The sequence below is a fragment of the Triturus cristatus genome, chromosome 12 (genome assembly GCF_964204655.1).
Source record: "Triturus cristatus chromosome 12, aTriCri1.1, whole genome shotgun sequence".
In the NCBI taxonomy this organism is placed as follows: Eukaryota; Metazoa; Chordata; class Amphibia; order Caudata; family Salamandridae; genus Triturus; species Triturus cristatus.
The window spans coordinates 748,241,607-748,263,981 of record NC_140595.1 but is presented as its reverse complement, the minus strand read 5'-3'; the positions used below and the strand labels follow the sequence as shown (position 1 = coordinate 748,263,981).

General features: G+C 41.3%; 1 pseudogene; it reads left to right on the top strand.

Moving 5' to 3' along the window:
* The window catches only part of LOC146782678 (extracellular calcium-sensing receptor-like), a 49,798-nt pseudogene extending 28,172 nt beyond the window's left edge, over positions 1-21,626 (top strand).
* The last annotated feature ends 749 nt before the right edge of the window (positions 21,627-22,375 follow it).

Sequence of the window (22,375 nt, the reverse complement as noted above, 5' to 3'; positions counted from 1 at the left end):
CACACATGTGCCTTCTCTGCACTTTGGACTGGCCACTGGCCTTGATGTTCATTGCTGTGTTTGCTCATTCCCTGTGCAGCTTCTCATGTACCTACCCTGCACTTTGGACTGGCCACTGGCCTTGATGTTCATTGCTGTGTTTGCACAGTCCCTGTGCAGCTTCTCATGTACCTACTCTGCACTTTGGACTGGCCACTGGCCTTGATGTTCATTGCTGTTTTTTTGCCCATTCCTTTTGCAGCTTCTGATGTACCTACTCTGCACTTTGTACTTGCCACTGGCCTTGATGTTCATTGCTGTGTTTGCCAATTCCCTGTGCAGCTTCTCGCGTACCTACTCTGCACTTTCGGCTGTGTTTGCCCATTCCCTGTGCAGCTTCTCGCGTACCTACTCTGCACTTTCGGCTGTGTTTGCCCATTCCCTGTGCAGCTTCTCATATACCTACTCTGCACTTTGGACTGGCCACTGGCCTTGCTGTGTTTGCCCATTCCCTGTGCAGCTTCTCATGTACCTACTCTGCACTTTGGACTGGTCACTGGCCTTGATGTTCATTGCTGTGGTTGCCCATTCCTCGTGCAGGATCTCATGTACCTACTTTGCACTTTGTACTGGCCACTGGTCTTGCGCTTGTCTTCTTTTGATGCCTATCTGTGTAATATGTGAATAAAGACAGTTACTCCTGTTGTCTGCTTTGTCAGTGTCCTTGCTAAATAAAGGGTTTTATGTGTGGGTATGCTTTAATGTGACACATGCTCAGTATTCCACTTTAACATTGCCAATGGCTGTTTTAACCTTTTCAGGGCTTTGAAGAGTTGACAGACACTTCAGTTCTTATTGGCTCTGAGGCTTGGGAGTGCAATGATCGTTGTTTGTGATGAGCTACTGTTATCCTAATCAATCTATGGTGATGTTAGCTAAATTGTACACATGGCATGTTTGGAGGCACTGCCAGCACAGAGTGGGATTCTATCCACAGTATTGCAGGCAGGCTGGCCAGGGTCCATCATGTATGTGTGATCTTTCTTGATGTGTGACCACCAGTGTTGGTGTATGGTCATCTTGTGATGGCCAGTCATCACAGTCACATGGGTACATTTCAATGTGTGCACTTGTGTGGTCATGAACTGTGCAGTGTGAAGGGGGTTGACTTTGACAGTAGTGTTGATGTGTGTGTGCCCCTGCGATTGAAACTTCACACATGTGTCAACCTGGATTTGAGTGCCTGTTAGTTGGATTAGTCAGCCCTGTGTGGGTGGATGTGTGCACATGTGGGAGTTGTAGGTTGTGCGCTGTGCGGTGTGTCTGTGTGTCCTTGCACTTCTGGGGGACACCTACTTGTTGGTGCCAATTGTGAGTATGCAGAGTGTGTGACTGGCAAGTCAGAGTTGTGTTTTGTTGATCAGCCATGTGTCTTGATACTGTTTGTGCTCACTGTGCAGACCTGCTCAGCCAAACTGACAATGCGGGTGTGTTTTCTCATGCATTGCTGTCACTTGAGGCATTGTTTGCTACAGTATGGCATGTGGGATGTGGAGTTATAACATCCCCTATCGGTGCGTCCGATGCCTACCCATTGTGAGTGAGCATTCCATCTATTTGTGTATGGTGCACTCCAGACATGTCCACTACTGACGTACACAACACTTCGCTCTCATGTCAGCTGTCCCTTTGGGTTGCCAGTGTGTGTGCCTCCCACCACTTTATTTGTTACACTATGCTTCGTGGTGCTGATCTGTGCACAGGACCAATGTGCTATTCAGGACCGTTTCCCAATTGGTTATATGTGATTTTCTTGTACTGTTTTGCGGTCATGGTTGCTCATTTGCAGTTCAACTGCTTGTGCTGCACAGTCCTCTGGTCATGTTGTTTTCACCTGGGTGTCCCAGACTTGTGCATCTGTGGGTGATGGGTGAGCTGTATGTGTGTTTGCCGAGTTACTTCTTCTCTTCCTGAGTGTGATGCTGTCTGTGTGCTATGGTGATTTGTGTTGTGGGGGTTCATGTTGTGGCACTCATATCTGTGTGGAACTGGTATGTTTGGTGTGCACACACTGCTTCTTGTGCATACAGTGCTGTGAGTGTATGTTGCCTTGTAAATGCCTGGTGTGCATCCCCTGATGTACAGCTGTGTTTATAATGTGATGGATTGGCATGTGCATCTGTTGTGTGTTGTGATACATTCATATGGGTGTTGCAAGTGTAGTGTGCATTACTTGTGTGTCCGTCACATGCACTTAGGGCTATTCTTGTACCTGGGCTTGTTTTGAGTGCACCTTGGTGGTTTCTCCTCTTATATTTGACCTGTCACTTGTCAAGATTGTGCATGTGCAAGTATGTGGTACACTATGACACCATGTTGACTTAATGGGTGGTGTGGTATGTCTGTCTGTGTTTTCTTACTGGTCCATTGCTCCCAGCTTGTGTCCATGTTTGTTTTGAGATGATGCACTTCTTGTCTGTGTTGGGGTATGTTTGTGCATTGTTCCTGAGTGATGATGTTGTGTACTCCTGTTCTGTCTGGGCTCCCATTGCCTTCCCACTGTTTTACTGCACAGTTCTGGGCTTGTTGTACTTATGTGTATGTTATTAGTGAGTTTTGTATTTGGCTGTTGTTTTGTGCCAGCATTGGTTCAGGCATCCCTGAGTGTGTGTGTGTGATGTTTGTGGATGCCCCCCAGGAGTTTGATTGTTTGTCAGTGTATTCACAGGACATTATTGGCACCCTTCTGTGTATTTGACACTAGTGTTGAGTGTTGCAGGTGTGAGGTGGGTGGGGGAAGGGTATGTGTGAAGGATCCAACTTGTGTTTGACAGTCATGGAGTGTGACAATGGGCCCTGTGTGTTGTGCTGATGACATACACATGTCAAATTGTTGGATACAGATGTGTGGCTGATCACTGTTTGACTTCAGAGACTTCCTATCATCCCTGTGCCTATGCATGGGTTGCCTTGCTGTCTCCATGAGTTGTTGCACAGAGGTGACTGTCGTTTAATTTCACTCACTGTGCCAGCCATGTGTGATTTGATGAGCTAAGGGTGTTGTTATATGTTCCTTCTCTTGCATGTGATATACACATGCTTTGTGGCTAGCTCCTTGGCTTTCCATTTGTGTCCACCTCACTTTAGCTTTTCCCATTTCTTGTCCTCCATTGCTAATGACATCTGGTCTGTGTATGTGGCTGTGTGTCAGTGTGGGGTGTGTATATAATAGAGTGATTGTTCATATTCATTGTGAGTGTTCCTTTTTGTGATTGGAGTAAGTTTGCTTAACATGAGTGTAGTGTGGGTGTGGTTTGAGGGTTGCCCTGGCCCTGAGCTTATGTCCTGTGTGTTCCTCTGCAGCCCCACCTGCTGTCTCCCTGGTTGTTTGGTGTGTGGTAGAGGATGTGGGTTCACCTGGCTGGTTATTGTGCATGGGGAGCACAGGAGGAGCACATAGCATGTCCCTTAATGGGTGTGGGGGCCTAGTGTATGGAGGGTGGAGGTGTGGCCCTATGATCTTTGTGTACTGCCCATGCCTGGCACTGGCACTGCCTTCTACATTGTGCGCATGTTTTCCTGCGTCTTCACCGCTGTGATGATGTGACCGGGACATTGCATTGATATCGCGGTTGGTGGGTGACATGGATGCAGAGGGGTGATTTAGTGACAGGTAGGACATGGGTGGGTACACTTGTGGAAGTGTTCCTGTCCCCACCAGGGTGTCTGGTGTGGACAGGAACCGTATATCAGCCCTGGAGTTGTGTGTTGGGGTTGTGTGTGGAGTTGTGTGGTTGCCTACCTGCGGCATTGTCTGTGACGGTACATAACTTGCTGGTAGTATGAGGTACAGCACCGGGAAGACCTGTAAAGCTGGTTCCATTATTGTCGGGACCGGGTGGAGGGGACCGGGAATCTGGTTTTGCGCTCCGCAGTCATGCTTCCGCCGTCTCTGGTTGGGTGGTTTCTCCGCTGCGGTGTGACTAGCTGTTTGGGGCATCCTAATTTGTACGGCAGTCGGGACGTTATTCTGCACAGCGGTGGGTCTCTATTGGCTCCCACCGCCGTGGTGGCGGGTGCATTTTTATGGCGGTTCACGTCGGACGGCGGCGTATGGGAAATGGGCTTTGTTTGCCCATACTAATATGGCGGGCATGAGGGCAGCTGCTGGCGTGCGGAAAATGGCATTTTCTGCCAGCACCGCGGTGGTGCCTCCGCCTGCCATCATAATGGGCCCCTAGATGTTAGGAAATTTGCTCCTATCAGTTTCAGAAAATCTTTGGCTTATTTTCATGGGGAAACTCTTTGTGCAAAAGTACTTTGGGTTCATCCTTGGGTATATCCATAATTCCACCCACAGATTACATGCAGATAAATACCGCAATAATCGGCAAAATTTACCAGCATGGTCCAAATGTGGTATAACAAATATTTTCTGTCTACTTTGTTTCTCAAAGTGGGAAAAAGATTGATCATCAGACAGCAAACCATTAGTTGATTGGTATTTTTTAGAAAAGAACGCTCATTCCTCCATAGAATTGTTTTGAAATATTTCCAAAAAATTAACAATTAATTATACTTTGGGTGCTTTTTTAGGTTAATTCAGAGTAAACAACACACCCTAAGCATATCTTGAATGTCCAACATATGGCAAAAGGTACACAAGTTGACAACTTGAGTATGAGCTGTCCCAAATGTAAAAAGTGCACAGTGCTGGAACTTTCACTAACTGATTTTTAAATCTAATGTTGGATGGGTGCTGATCATGTAATAATTATCTCTGAGACCAGTTCACAGAAAGGTGTATATTTAATATGAACTTTTTTGTTTTCACTTAATGGAAGCTCATGTACCTGAGTGAAGACTCTCGCCCACGTGGTTCAACAATCTGGTTTCTTCAATACCAACTTTTTTTAAATTAAAAACGTCCATTTTAACTTTTAATAAGCAATTGCTCTTTTCAAATACCTACTTTTTCATTGTTGAATAGTTATTTTGAGAACTCTAGCTATTAGTTACTGTCCACATGATAGTTCCTCAAAAAATAAAACTTTCATCTTTTAAAATGTTGAACCATTTTGCAAAAGAAAATTCCACTGGCATGCAGACGTTTTGACTAAAAAATAAAATTCCCATTTCCACCTACAGTGTACTGTGCAAGGACCATCTCCTATGAAAATACTATTATAGACAGATTGGTGGCAGGATTATTTTACCATTCTTTTGAAAGCCAAAAAAAGATCATTTGTGTGTCTCTCTGCTCTCCCTCAACAGATATTACATTACCTCAAGAGTGTTAGCTTTCGGAACAAACTTGGGGAGGAGATGTCCTTTGACAGCCATGGAGACCCTCCTGCTGTGTACGACATTGTCAACTGACAAAGCAGCCAGGAAGGCACCATCCAGCATGTGAAGGTTGGCAGTTTTAACAGCAGGGCACCCAAGGGTCAAGAAATGTTCATCAACTTTAGCGCCATAAAATGGAACATGGCAGGAACTGAGGTATAGCACCAGGCATATACAAGACCTTTTTACATCCTGAAGATAGTGATGGTTAAAAGATGTGGTTGTTTGATGGCAGTTTAAGATTGTTATTGAAGAAATGCAAAGAAGAGGTGAGATTGTCCCTTAAAACATGAAAATGTAATTTTATGAGACTTTATTAAATGACTGAATTGATTATTGAAAAAGTAACATTTCTTCTTACGGACCTTTTGTCTGGAAACATATAGGCCATAAAAACATTTCCACAACAAAGGCAGCATTCAATAGCCAGTTGTAGCCTTTTCAACAACTCAACACTATTGTTTTTAGAGAAATGGATTGAATTATTTCATCAGTTCTGATTCGGTTGGAGATAAAACAATATTTACATTACATCTTGAGGCCAGAAAGAACAAGGCCAGACTAACCAAAACAGTGTCTAAATACTATTGGTTTGGGGATACAGTTGATATAATCAGTTATAGATCCCAGTAGCACCTGCAACCCCATTTCTGCATCACAGCTCAATCAACACTATAATAAAATGGGAGAAATTAGCCACTGACTTTATTTACACTGACGAACAGCCTAAACTACATAAGTCAATGCATGTTAAAAAAGAAGTGGTTGCTTCTTGCTTATTACTTGTTTCTGGGACTAATTGTGTGTTGTTGATATGTTATAACTTGTTGATGCATTCCTGATAAAGCCTTACTGCTAAAATGAGATTATGTTGTTTAGTTTTAGACAAAGTCATAGAAAAGACATTACCACAGGCAACTACTAATGTTAACAGCCTGCAATTAGAGGGATTTAACTATCAGCCTTTCTTAAAAAGAGAAATAACCAAGCTGCCACTTCCAGCCTCCAGTAAGGTTTGCCTTTCTGTGATAACTAGGAACAAAACTCCACCCAGTTTTTAAGGTTAGGCTTTCCAGCTTATTACAATGGACTCATGGGAAGTTCCTAGGTGTTTTCTGATTGACATTTTAAAGGCGAACATATAGGACTATTAACACAACAAATCATGAAATGCAGTTTCAAAGAACCCATTAAATTTGAGTAAATTGAGACCTATAAAAAGGTCCTTTTATAACTTCTGTTTTTAAACATAATCATTTTTTTTTTTACAAATTAACTGAATAAAACAACGTTGGTGGGATATCTAAACGTTAAACTGACTCACTGCTAACAAATTTAAACCTTGACTCATTGTTAACTGACCTTGAATATCTATCACACGTATTCTGCACTTTAAACGTAGAGCTCTCTGCAGGATAAGAAAGTACATTTAGATTAATCTAATGCTGCAAGCTCCCTGCCAATTTGCTAAATCGGTGCAGTGTCATCTGATGGTTATAAAACTAAAATTCAAAACAAAGTAATACAAATGAAAGCAGCAAATTGGATGCATGTCTTAAACACCACTGGTCACTTTGTGACATGGTTTGGAGAAAAACATTACAAAGGATAAAAGTAGCATTTTCTATCCTTTTCTGTGGTTTACACACTACCATCCCACTATAAATGTTTATTGCACTGAACAAAAGCAAAGAAATATCAAACTAAATTCAGTTTTACTTCAACTGTGACTTTTCTCCTAAAATCACATATTGCCTAGAAATATTCAATATTCAGAGAATTTTAATCTAATTTGGGACCTGTTGGGGTCTCTGCAATGTGATGTACTAGCCTGCAAGGATTTCTGTAGCCTGAGTCTTTTATTGTCTCTGCCTGACACATTTAACCACCTATACCTTTAAATGGCAAGCTATAAGTAGTAGGAACAAAATATTGAGGACTACTTTTTATTTGTAGATATAATTATTGCCAGTATCATTACAACCACTTTTAAAACATAATGTTAGATACTGAATATTATCATCTGCTGTACTTCCAAATGGATTTCAGGGGTATTTTTATCAATTGTAAATCTGTCATTCCCGCAATATCTTCATGCTAAAGAAATAGTGCAAGAAAACAAAAGCACTGCAAACAACAGCTGTTCCTGTTCTGTAACTACTTTGTATTTACTGCAAATGGAGAATTTCCCATACAGTTTTACTGACAATGGAGTATAATTACATGAAGTGGCATAATGACGTAATTTCAGGAGTTTAGCGTAACATGAATAATGCAAAATTCAGAAAATTCTGAATCATGCTTGATAATATAAATTTCGCCCAGGCTTAGTAAATATGTTGTATTATATTCCCCCATTTTCTTATCCTAACTGGTGTAATGTTCTTGTCCTTCCAATACAATTGCCTTTTTGTATGCCTTTATCATTCTCAGATTCCCCGCTCTGTGTGCAGTGAGAGCTGTGTCCCTGGGTATAGGAAAGCTGCTCGCAATGGACAGCCCACATGCTGCTTCGACTGCATCCAATGTTCCGAAGGGGAAATGTCCAATGAGAAAGGTATGGAATTCTGAAAAGAGCTATATTAATAAAAACAAAACAATAAATATTATAAGTGCTACTTTTTCTACAACTGTTCATATTACTACAACTCCTGCTGCTAATACTAATATTACCCTAACCCTACCAGTACTACAACTATTACTACTGCTACTACTATTATTCATTCATTCATTATCTTTATTTCGACATTAGAAATGTCATAAAAGAGATCACAATACAATACAAAACAAATCATTACACAATATAATATACATTTCTAGAATAAAAAAATAAGAAATATACATCTTCGCATAGGGATGTTAATCGTAAAAAGCATCTTCATTGCCTATACAAGGTATCAGCAGGGAGTCTCGCTCATCATTGGAAGACTCATGTATAGTGGGCAAAATCTTATTTTACCACGAGACTTCTTCTAATATTCCACATAGCAGCTAAGAATTTACTTACAGTAAAGACAGTTAATGGGGATAGGTCAGATTTTAATATTCGATAGGCATGCAAATAATGCCTAAACCCCCAATCTCTGCAAATGGGAATAATCCACTTTTTCCTGGGCTTCAAATATGAAGGGCAAAAAAACATAACATGAATATCATTCTCCAACTCCTCAGTACAGGCTGGACAATTTTTGACAGTAGGTGGGTACCATCTACTAGTAAGGGCTCTAATTGGTAAGGAGTTATATCTAAAACCGGTGGGGTTAATATCATCCAGAACAGTCTCCATCTTATAATAGTCTTTCATTGTTAAGAATGTACTGGTCAATGTCCCCATTTTGTCACTCAATAAACAAGCAGACAGATTACAATTGTAGTACATGCTGGCCAGGTCTTTGCGGGATATATTTCTACAGGCCTCTTCCGGATTTGTCCACAAGAGAGAACAACCCAACCTCTCAAATTCATCCTTTATATATTTTAGCCATGGGAGTTTCCGTATGTTTGGGAATTTTAATAATTCCATAAATTCTTGCCTATAAGTATAGAGTTCAGGGGTTACCCAAAGGCGCCTCCAAAAGGTTAAAGGCTTTAAGCCCAATTCCTCCTTTAATGATCTTAGTCCCAAGTCAAGCCTGAGAGGAAGAAGGGGTGAGCTAATAGGTAGGGAAACCAAGTTCCTAAGAAACTTATTTTCCGTGGCAGTAATTGCAGGGGCACAATTGTGTCCCCACAATTCACCGCCATAGATTACTGCCCCACGTGCCTGCATTTTATAAATTTCGAGTGGAGGGCCAATAGGTTTTATCATGGATTTATTCCATAATTTGATAATCCCCCCCGCCTTTTCAATTAGCTTTAAACTGGATTTAGTCTGGTGTTGAGCCCAGGCCAAATTTTCATTAAGAGTCAATCCCAAATACTCAAACGTCTGAACTCTTTCCAGGCTGACACCGTCTATGACCAGATTTGGGCGAGATGTCTTCGGAGGATTAAAAATCATAAATTTCGTTTTGGCCGCATTTATTTCGAGCCCCCGATCATGAAAAAAAGAGACAAAACCATCCAGAACTCGCTGAATACCCATTGGTGTCTTAGCAAGTAACAGGGTATCATCCGCGAACATAATCGCTGATATCCCTATACCACCAAGCTTTGGTGCGTCTCTGTTGGGGACCGCATTCAAATGGGAGATAACTCCGTTTACGTAGAGGCAGAACAGGGTTGGTGCCAAGACGCAACCCTGCCTAACCCCCCTGTCAACGGAGAAGCTAGATGACAAATTACCTTCTCTCCCACACCTGACCACACCTGACCCTAGCGAAATTATGAGTGTGGAGTCGTATTATAATATCCAGAAGAGGGACTGGCATTCCTAACTCCCGTAAAACAATCCAAAGTTTCCTACATGGGACCAGGTCAAAGGCCGCACGCAGGTCTACAAAGACAGTGTATGCCCTCAACCTTAGCCGTCTTCCAAAAGAGCATACTCAATCTAAAAATCTGATCTATAGTTGATACGCTCTTTCTAAAACCTGCCTGATACTGGCTCAGAATCTCAGATTCCTCCATCCATTCCAAGAGGCGGTCCAGGATCAGCCTTGCAAAAAGTTTCTGGGCTACATCTATTAGGTTGATTGGCCTATGGTTGGCTGGGAGCAGAGGTGACCCCTTCTTAAAAATAGGGACTACCTCTGCACCCAGCCAAGTGGTAGGGACCGCCATACCCCCAGAAATTGCATTAAATATTGTTAGAAGATAGGGTGCCCAAACTCTAGGTTTGTGTTTATAAAGATCTCCCGGAACCCTATCCAACCCTGGTGCTTTGCCCGCAGGAAGCATGGATACAGCAGCCCGAACCTCACCCAGGGTAAAACTAATCACCGCTGGACCTACAGCGTCGGTTGTCAACAATTCACCCGGTGGGACCTACATACAGGAATAGTCCCCCTTATACAAGATGCTAAAATGTTCTTCCCATACTTCTGCAGGAATGTTCAGCATCACTGCTGGATCAGGTTCAGCTGAACCAGTGGTCACAATCTGCCAAAACTTCTGCGCGTTCCTACCCGCTAGGGCAGATGTTAACCTAACCCAATTTTCATTCCCCCACTCAAGCTTGGCATGATGGATTAGCTGTCGATAAACTCGTCTCCTATGTTGGATTACATCCCTGTTTGCATTGTCTTTTAATGCATCCAGCAGTTCGCTCTTCGCCAATCTGCATGCCCTATTATACCAGGGGTGCTTTCTTCGTGCCCTTTTCCCACGAGGGCTTGGGGGATTTAAAATATCTGATAGACTGAGGAATAATGCCTTATTGAGTTCACCCAGTTTTTCATAGAAATCAAACAAAGGTTGTTGCTCGATAAGAGCGGCCACGTCAACCAATACTGGACTAACCCTAGCATATAGTTCAGATAGTTCCTCTGGATTATTAGCCAATTTGTCCCATCTTACCCTTCGTCTATTATTAGACAGGGTAACCCTACCGGATATATCAGATTGCAATAAAGATCCACCCTTGCACAGACCTGGTAAGGAAAAATCCAGAATCAAGGGATTATGGTCGCTCTCTCCCCTAGATACCACCCTAAAATCTAGCACTCTAGTCCACTCCTTACATTGAACAAAAATATAATCAAGTCGAGCCTCCCTCCCTGCCTTGTTAAAAGTAGGTCTAGAGGGGTTATCAGATTTTGCACGACCATTACATGCCCTAATCGAGTGAGCCAACGTCAGGGATGTAATTACTGTTGCGGGTTTTACTGGGCCAGCAGAATTGGTAGAGGTAAACAACAAGGGATCAACCATTTTCGTTGGAGCCACACTTTGGATCATACCATTAGTCCTCATACAATTCTCGATAACCCCGGTAACCGTTTCTATATCTTTTAACCTGGCATCAATAATATCGAATCTGGCCATCAGAGGGGCAAAAAAAACATTCAAAACATTAGTAAGGACATTTGTTAAACAATCCCCCCCCCCTCCAAACCCCTATCCAGAGATAGAAGAGGCAGACCTCAACTGTCTATTGGACTTGTTCCATTGCAAGGCCATTCTCAAATGCATCAGCCACTGGCAATGAAGAGTAGTGTGAACTAGACAAAGCACTTTAAACTTCACAAGCCTTGTTACTGGCAGCTAGTGCAAAGAGTGGATGCCATCTCTGATTGACAGACGTTTAGGGACATCCAGGAACAGATGGGTGATTGACCACGGCAACTCTATGTTTGGCAGGGACGAATGGAAAGACCTTCCTCAATATTTTAATGGTGAAATAACAAGAACTGACAATTTCCTTAGCCTCAGTGTCAAAGGAAAGGGAGGTGTCAAAGATCACCCCTAATTTTGTAGCCTCAGTGACAGGGAGGGGGAGCCACCACAGCTCTGACTATGCCGATCTTTGCTCGCCAAAAAACAAGATTTCAGTCTTGTTGGTATTTAATTCAAGCCACTTGTTAATGTTCACCATACAATGTTTAAACCTCTCGTCCACCAAAGGAACGTCGTTGGCAATGGATACAATAATGTTCATATCTTCCGCATGCAATAATACTTGGAAGCCATAGGATCGAATAGATTTAGCCAGAGGGGCAACATAAAAATTGAACAAAGTCGGGCTAAGTGAGGAACCCGCTGGCACCTCTTAAGGTAGCTGGATGGAGCCCGACCTAAAGTGACCACAGCTCACGATGTGAGCTCTATTAGAGAGAAAGGACTCCATCAGGGACAAAGCGGTGTCCCTCAACCCAGTCCGGTGCAGTCTAGGTAGGAAGGGGACACCATATCCAGGGGTGCTTTCTTCGTGCCCTTTTCCCACGAGGGCCTGGGGGATTTAAAATATCTGATAGACTGAGGAATAATGCCTTATTGAGTTCACCCAGTTTTTCATAGAAATCAAACAAAGGTTGTTGCTCGATAAGAGCGGCCACGTCAACCAATACTGGACTAACCCTAGCATATAGTTCAGATAGTTCCTCTGGATTATTAGCCAATTTGTCCCATCTTACCCTTCGTCTATTATTAGACAGGGTAACCCTACCGGATATATCAGATTGCAATAAAGATCCACCCTTGCACAGACCTGGTAAGGAAAAATCCAGAATCAAGGGATTATGGTCGCTCTCTCCCCTAGATACCACCCTAAAATCTAGCACTCTAGTCCACTCCTTACATTGAACAAAAATATAATCAAGTCGAGCCTCCCTCCCTGCCTTGTTAAAAGTAGGTCTAGAGGGGTTATCAGATTTTGCACGACCATTACATGCCCTAATCGAGTGAGCCAACGTCAGGGATGTAATTACTGTTGCGGGTTTTACTGGGCCAGCAGAATTGGTAGAGGTAAACAACAAGGGATCAACCATTTTCGTTGGAGCCACACTTTGGATCATACCATTAGTCCTCATACAATTCTCGATAACCCCGGTAACCGTTTCTATATCTTTTAACCTGGCATCAATAATATCGAATCTGGCCATCAGAGGGGCAAAAAAAACATTCAAAACATTAGTAAGGACATTTGTTAAACAATCCCCCCCCCCTCCAAACCCCTATCCAGAGATAGAAGAGGCAGACCTCAACTGTCTATTGGACTTGTTCCATTGCAAGGCCATTCTCAAATGCATCAGCCACTGGCAATGAAGAGTAGTGTGAACTAGACAAAGCACTTTAAACTTCACAAGCCTTGTTACTGGCAGCTAGTGCAAAGAGTGGATGCCATCTCTGATTGACAGACGTTTAGGGACATCCAGGAACAGATGGGTGATTGACCACGGCAACTCTATGTTTGGCAGGGACGAATGGAAAGACCTTCCTCAATATTTTAATGGTGAAATAACAAGAACTGACAATTTCCTTAGCCTCAGTGTCAAAGGAAAGGGAGGTGTCAAAGATCACCCCTAATTTTGTAGCCTCAGTGACAGGGAGGGGGAGCCACCACAGCTCTGACTATGCCGATCTTTGCTCGCCAAAAAACAAGATTTCAGTCTTGTTGGTATTTAATTCAAGCCACTTGTTAATGTTCACCATACAATGTTTAAACCTCTCGTCCACCAAAGGAACGTCGTTGGCAATGGATACAATAATGTTCATATCTTCCGCATGCAATAATACTTGGAAGCCATAGGATCGAATAGATTTAGCCAGAGGGGCAACATAAAAATTGAACAAAGTCGGGCTAAGTGAGGAACCCGCTGGCACCTCTTAAGGTAGCTGGATGGAGCCCGACCTAAAGTGACCACAGCTCACGATGTGAGCTCTATTAGAGAGAAAGGACTCCATCAGGGACAAAGCGGTGTCCCTCAACCCAGTCCGGTGCAGTCTAGGTAGGAAGGGGACACCATATCCAGGGGTGCTTTCTTCGTGCCCTTTTCCCACGAGGGCCTGGGGGATTTAAAATATCTGATAGACTGAGGAATAATGCCTTATTGAGTTCACCCAGTTTTTCATAGAAATCAAACAAAGGTTGTTGCTCGATAAGAGCGGCCACGTCAACCAATACTGGACTAACCCTAGCATATAGTTCAGATAGTTCCTCTGGATTATTAGCCAATTTGTCCCATTTTACCCTTCGTCTATTATTAGACAGGGTAACCCTACCGGATATATCAGATTGCAATAAAGATCCACCCTTGCACAGACCTGGTAAGGAAAAATCCAGAATCAAGGGATTATGGTCGCTCTCTCCCCTAGATACCACCCTAAAATCTAGCACTCTAGTCCACTCCTTACATTGAACAAAAATATAAGCAAGTCGAGCCTCCCTCCCTGCCTTGTTAAAAGTAGGTCTAGAGGGGTTATCAGATTTTGCACGACCATTACATGCCCTAATCGAGTGAGCCAACGTCAGGGATGTAATTTGGACGGCCAAATGAGCCCATGACCTTACCGTTGGGCCTACCACATGTGGGATTTTCCATATATCATCCTCCTCCTGATTTATGGCATCCAGCAACCCCTCAAGTGGTTCAAAATGAGAATTAAAATCTCCTCCCACCACATACGTAGTACCCTCAGGAATCTTAGTCAGAACAATAGATAGCTCTTCGATGACCTTCGATGACCCGTGACTGCAGAGAGACTCATAGGTCTGGAGTAAACATTAATCACAGCTAATCTAGAACCAGTCCGCCAGTCCAACAACACACATTGAACATCGTCAGACCCTGTGTCTAAAACACTGGCACTGCAACCCAAATGGGTAGCAACCCAGATTGTTAGACCCCCTGACGGTCGGCCCTTTCCTCCCCACCTGGCCGGGACTGAGAATGAAGCGAACCCCAAACGAAATTGCTCTTCCCTTGCCCATGTTTCCTGGAAGAAACATATATCATGAAGGTCTATAAATGAGCCCCATTCAGGACAGGTGAGCTTATTGGAAAGACCAGCTACATTCCAGGAAATAATTTTTAATGAAGATGGGCCATGAGAAGTAACAAGAGGATTTTTGCAAGAATCTTCATTACTTAAATTCGCCATTCTTGTTGAATGCCCACTGCCAGGGGCGGGAATCACCGAGTGCGGCTGTACAGAGTGAAGAATCCCACCTTCGTCTCCCCTAATGCCATCCTCCCGACACAGTCAGTCAACCTCCTCAAGGCAGCTGTACCTATTGGTACAAGAATAGTCGCCTAGGGTAGGCGCATCATAGCGAATGTGCCTATGCCTTCTGCCTTGGGGGCTGGATCCCACTCTTGACCATTCTTCAACATTCCCTAAGAGGGTATGAATATTTCGTGGGGGGTAAAAGAAGGACAATGGAAGAGGTAGAATAGATGTACCTCCCGTATTACCCATCCAATTACAAATATGTGAGACAATCTGTGGGTTTCTAAAATTTAGCAAAATGCTGTCGCCCTTGATTTTCTTCATAGTGTCTCCCAGCCAAGTGACCCTCCTGACCATCAAAACGTCACCTCTCATATTTGGGGGGAGGGGCCTATGGATATTCAGCCAGCTGGTCACTTTATTTTTTAGAGAGTCACAGGTTTCTAGGGCAGAATTAGTGAGCTCTGGGACACCACTTAGAATTATTACAAAGGGTGCTCCCTCTGGGGGAAGATTTACTATGTTTTTCCATCTTAAACTACCTAAATCTTGGTTAATACAGCCACCAGTCTCATTGGAAGTCTTCCCTGATTTAGTTGGGTTTGATTTAACTAGCAGGTTGAAATTCCTTACAGGGAGAGATGGATGACCCTGTGAGAGTGGCGACGTAGCAGTAGTGGGAAGTGGGAGATTAGATAGAGGTAGGGGTATTCCTGCTGGGGTAGATTGAATTACTGTTGCGGGTTTTACTGGGCCAGCAGAATTGGTAGAGGTAAACAACAAGGGATCAACCATTTTCGTTGGAGCCACACTTTGGATCATACCGTTAGTCCTCATACAATTCTCGATAACCCCGGTAACCGTTTCTATATCTTTTAACCTGGCATCAATAATATCGAATCTGGCCATCAGAGGGGCAAAAAAAACATTCAAAACGTTAGTAAGGACATTTGTTAAACAATCCCCCCCCCTCCAAACCCCTATCCAGAGATAGAAGAGGCAGACCTCAACTGTCTATTGGACTTGTTCCATCGCAAGGCCATTCTCAAATGCATCAGCCACTGGCAATGAAGAGTAGTGTGAACTAGACAAAGCACTTTAAACTTCACAAGCCTCGTTACTGGCAGCTAGTGCAAAGAGTGGATGCCATCTCTGATTGACAGACGTTTAGGGACATCCAGGAACAGATGGGTGATTGACCACGGCAACTCTATGTTTGGCAGGGACGAATGGAAAGACCTTCCTCAATATTTTAATGGTGAAATAACAAGAACTGACAATTTCCTTAGCCTCAGTGTCAAAGGAAAGGGAGGTGTCAAAGATCACCCCTAATTTTGTAGCCTCAGTGACAGGGAGGGGGAGCCACCGCAGCTCTGACCATGCCGATCTTTGCTCGCCAAAAAACAAGATTTCAGTCTTGTTGGTATTTAATTTAAGCCACTTGTTAATGTTCACCATACAATGTTTAAACCTCTCGTCCACCAAAGGAACGTCGTTGGCAATGGATACAATAATGTTCATATCTTCCGCATGCAATAATACTTGGAAGCCATAGGATCGAATAGATTTAGCCAGAGGGGCAACATAAAGATTGAACAAAGTCGGGCTAAGTGAGGAACCCTCTGGCACCTCTTAAGGTAGCTGGATGGAGCCCGACCTAAAGTGACCACAGCTCACGATGTGAGCTCTATTAGAGAGAAAGGACTCCATCAGGGACAAAGCGGTGTCCATATGTATCAATTAATAAATATTACTAACATACCAGGTTTTCTCTAATCAGAGTTAATGTATGTATACTGCGATTTTCTCAATTTCTGGGCAATTATTAACTCCTTTTAAAGAATGTGGTGTATAGACTTGATACAAAAATGTTTCAAGCCCTTTAGCTTCTGAATTTAAAAGCAAATCTTTGAGGATACAAAGTATCTACCATGATTTATTCTATCAATACTGGTTACCATCATTTATGGTACAATATGGATGCGGTGCTCTACAATAATTTGAATATGTATCTACTTATTTAGCTATGATTCCATCAGATTGAAAATAAGTTCTTTTAATATTGATATTGTGAAAGAAACACATGATGTAGCCCAAATGAAAAACAACAATTTGACAATAAAGTAATGTTGCTGATCTTACATGGTATTGGTTAAAATTTCAAATATTGAGTCTAATTAGCGTTACCAGTAGTCCAAATTCCCATCTCATACTTAAGGCTATTGACATCAATCTGTTTCAAATGGGTTCCGAATCATCTCTGTTTTACAACTATTATCTCAATATTCAGAAGCAGATCAAAATTGATCCAAAGTCTGGACCACACTTTCTGTCAATTAAAACTATCATAAATTTGTTTTGGGATATATGTGAAAATCCAAAACAAAACATGCACATTCCATTACAATCATTTTGCAATTATCATCACACATTAGGTAATTCTTTTTTAGTAGGTGTTGACAATTGTTGCATTCTTACTTGTATAACTATGAGTTTTAACATGTATAATGAAGATCTCCTGCTGTGAGGAATTCTTTTATTTAGTATTTCCATTTAATGGAACATCTTATCACAAAGGAGACCAATTTAATAGCAAATAGGCTCAAACAATGAATTATTCAAGCTATCCTCTCCTCATGCTTCCCCTCTACCTATACTATTCTATGTCTGTAAGTAGCATAATACAGAATAATGATCTTCTTCCAGTCAAAGTGAAACCACCTTTAATAAAGAATTGTCTGTATCTCCTGAGCTAAATTCTTCCCCCAATATAATGAAGTGTGAAATTTGAAAAATATGTTATAAAGTTTTTTAAATATTTCCTGATTTTACCATAGGGATATTTCTACTGCAAATGTGGAGTTTTCCTCCTGTAAAGTTCAGGAAAAAAAACCATTTATTTAACTGAAAAAAATAGTAAAAATAGTGTAATGTTAAAATATTATTGTAAATCCATGTTATATTTATTTCAAATATCAAATAAAATTAAACAATGCTACAGCAATATTAACTTAATTTTGAATTAAATGTGTTTTTCATTTAAATATATTGAATTAAATAAAAACATCTATTCCAACCTAAAGTACAAATAAATGTTATTGTGCAATAATATTTATTTAAATTTATGTATAAGTACTTTGATAACATTTTGATACAAAGTAATATTACAATAATTTGTACATTTACAAACATTTGTCATTAAATGATAAATACATTTTAAATGTATTTATTTTCAAACATTAAATTATATTTTTTAATATTTGCAACTATTTCAAATATTAAATGTAACATTATTCCCTGTAGCAGTGATACTCAAAGTGCAGCCTTGGGGCCGCATGCATCTCTTCTGACCTTTACATGTGGTCCCCTAAATAATCATACCAGCATGTATTTAAAGGTAAATTGAAGTTAAAGAAAGGAATTAAATAGGTTGCCCTGTATTCCGCTTAACTTGAGGACCACCTTCATTTTTAAAGAAATTGTGCAGCAAAAGTGTAAAATATGATAAAGTCTCTTCCAAATTCAAAAAGTGTATTTTATTAACAAGCAGGACCTTTTCCACTTAGTACATTAGATTATATCAGTGCATGGAGAAATATTCTCTTTTAAAACTGATAGTTTCAAACATGAATTTAAAATTATTCCTGACAAGCATTATAGTTTTTCAAATCAAACACAGTAGAAAATTGTGTATAGCCCACATTCTAAAGTCATGTATTTTGAGGTCCTCTTATATGTGATAGTGAAGAAAAAGGAGGAAAAGTGAAATAAAGAAATTGGATAGGATTACATAACTTGGTAAAAGGGGAAGCCAGGATTAATCGCACGTTTTCTGTTGTGCAATTAGGCCACTAAATGTATATGCTTCTCTCCCCCTATGCCCAACTTACTGCCTCCGTGAAAGCCCCCAAAGTATGCCACCCCTCACCCTGACCGCCAGCCTGCTGGCATCAGTGCGGCCCTCAGACAGATTACGTACCATACTTTTAGGCTTCTGGGAAAATGTTTGCGAGTACCCATGTCCTATACTGCTTTATTTTAAGTCCCTACCTCCACTATTGTCAATAGTGAGTATTTCAGTCCCAGTGGTTGGCAATGTGTAGCGCTGGACTCATTCCATCTTTGAACTAAAGTACTTTAATACTGCTGTAGATCTCTTTTTACTGTAGTAGTTTTAGACTTTTGCGAATAGCAAGGGGCTTACTCTTTTGTGGATGGGTGCATGTCACTCCCTATACTTCCTCCAACCTCTAGTTAAATACCTCCTTACTCCTCCCTACTCCTCCCTAACCTCCCCATATCGTAGTAGGTATGCCCCTTTCCAGCCACTCTTTCTGGTCAGTCTCGCATTTAGTAACAAGTAGTAAACTTACATGTGTCAGGATGTCAACATAGAAATCATAGGAGATGTGGAAGTGGAAATTTACACTTATAGGATTGTGAATGCCATTTGGTAGTACTAAAGTACTACAAAATGCGGTTTGTGAACTAGTGCATAGCATTTTACAAACAAGCTTCCACTAGGAATTAGATGAGTTTTAATTCTATTTTGATAAACCACTTTTCACAGTATATTTTGTCTGGAGAGACATAGGAATTCCTAATTCGGTGAGCCAAGCGGGTTATTAACTTAGCAAGCTCTCATTTTGCTGACATTCTTACCCATGCCGCTTTAAAAGTGACCATATCTCTAGCAGTCAACATTCTCATATAATATGTCTCTGCTCTGTGGAATATTTGTTCCGTTCTATTTATGATTTAATCCATGTATAGCATCAGCAGCCAATGAGCCACACTCAATCCACAAGTGCAATATTCAAAGAAACTGTGAGACAAACTCTGACAAATTAAAACCATCACAAGGACGTTTGGTATATTCTTTTTGGTTTTATTTTAGAATTGAATACTCTTATGAGAAGATTCTGTCCCAGTAACTAATCACAACATTGTTAATGAGCAGGGCAATTAATAAGGAATTGTCACAATTGGGTAGATCAGGGGTCTCCAACCTTCTCTAAAATAAGAGCTCTTATGCAGAACTACTAATATCATTAGTGTTGTAATAGTGTTGATTACGTTAGTGGCCACCCTATGTAAAATGACCTGCAGTGATCACCTCAGTGCATCAGACAGGACTGCCAGCAGTAATGTAAAAAAATAAATTAAGGTTTTGTGAGTTTGCATTGACTCTACTGGAGAAACATGAATGCCCCTGGCTCCAAGGTAAAAGTATTAGCAATAAGCCTCCCCAACACGGCATTGTTGATCACTCAAATTTCAGCTTTAAATAGATTTTGGAAATTCAAGCATCAGCTCATCCTTTCTGAAAACACACACATTTTTGTCTCTAATGCACACTTTTCAATTCTGATATACATATATTCATTTAAGCAAAAGCTTCTAATTTAGTAGGCTAGACTGGACAAAGGAGAGCTACATACGGTTAGCTGGAGAGCTACTAGTAGCACACAAACTTTCGTTGGAAGAGCCTGAAGTAGATGAATTGCCCACAGTCCTATTGGTTCATTGTTGCTATCTTTTTCAGATATACCTGATTTGTCTTCAAAGTGCATAAAGAAGAGATGATTTTATAAATTACTTTGGTGCCACTTAGACAACTCTGGAATGTGGCTGTATTTTCTGAAATGACCAATATATAATTTGGTCTGTGTCTGGTTAATGGAAGAAGAAAATGTGGAAAACTGCAATTTACACAGAATCTCGAGATGCTAAGTGACTTAACATACCAGATCCATTAGCATTCAGAGCGGATGTCATGAAGAATAATGTTATTTTTTTTTTTTACCATCAATTACATTTGTTGTCCTTGTCTTTCAGATGCAAGAGGATGCCAGCAATGCCCATCAGATCAGTGGTCCAATGACAAGCGTAACACCTGTGTCCCTAAGCAAACAGAATTCCTCTCCTATCATAGTCTTTTGGGTATAGTTTTGGTCTTGGTAGGAATAATTTGTTCGTTGAAGACATTGTTCATTTTAGTTATATTTATTAAGTATGCAGATACTCCTGTTGCTAAAGCGAACAACCAAGTGCTCACCTACATTCTCCTTGGTGCTCTGATGCTCAGTTTTCTCTGCTCCTTCTTCTTCATTGGGAAACCTGAGAAAATCACCTGTGTGCTTCGCCAACCTGCTTTTGGTGTTATATTCGCTGCCTGTATCTCTTGTATTTTGTCAAAAACTATCATGGTGGTCATTGCCTTCAATGCCACAAAGCCTGGCAGTAACATGAGGAAGTGGTTGGGTCCTTGGGTCTCCATCTTTACAGTCTCTGGTTGCACACTTGTTCAAGTCATTATTTGCGCCACTTGGTTGCTCCTCTGCCCTCCTTTCCCAGAAAACAACATGAAAATAAAGACTGGGACAATCATTCTGCAGTGTAATGAATGTTCAGAGATTGCCTTCTGGTGCATGCTGAGCTACATGGGGATGTAGGCCGGTGGCAGCTGTGTTCTGGCATTTCTATCACGAAATTTGCCTGACACTTTTAATGAGGCCAAATGGATCACCTTCAGCATGCTTGTCTTCCTTAGTGTGTGGGTGTCTTTCGTTCCCGGATACCTGAGCACACAAGGGAAATATACAACTGCCATGGAAATCTTTGCAATCATCTCTTCCACTGCAGGAATACTGATCTGTATATTTTTTCCCAAGTGTTTTATTATATTGTTCAGGCCTGAAATGAATACAAGAGATCATCTGTTAAGGAAAGATCAAAGAAAAAATACATAGACAGACTTCTATGATGACTGCACTTCAGCCCAATGTCACTCATTTTCGTGAAGGCATGCCAATTGTTCAACTCAACTTCAGCCCATCTGCTATTTGTTCCCCTTAGGTTCTAACCCTGTAATGAAAAAATGTGATTTAATGCTGGATATCACTTGAGGTGTGCAGCCTAATGGTAAAGAAGGATGTGGAGATAATCAGTCATTTGGGCAATCATTTGTCAATTGGCAGCTCAGTATAAAGATCATATATGCTAGGTCAATAATGAATTGATGGAAAAGAGAAGGTGTAACATTTTGTTTATTATACAGATCTACAGACGTAAAAAATAGAAATGAAAACAACAAACATGGCTCAGTGTTAACATTTTCTATTTTTAGAAGGGGCAATCTGGGTGTGAAGAATAATACTTTAGACAATTATCCTTTGGAGAAAATGCATATTTTTTGATGACTCAGAGAGATCTAATAGCATCTCTCCTCCACTGATGATACTCTTTTAAATGCCCAGCTAAACAGATGGTTGAATTTAATACCCTTTGTCTTGTACAAAAGGCTCCATACAGCAGGTATCCAAATGCCAACGCCACTCACCAAGGCAACTTTGTTTGGCCTTGAAGGCCTATCTTTCTCTGGTACCACAGAGATACTGTTTTGAGGATGGTCTATGTACTCATTGCTTATGACTTTTGCGTGTTGCCTCTTCCTCAGCGAGAACCATTTGTCTGTGAAGCTAACAGACTTGAGTCTGTT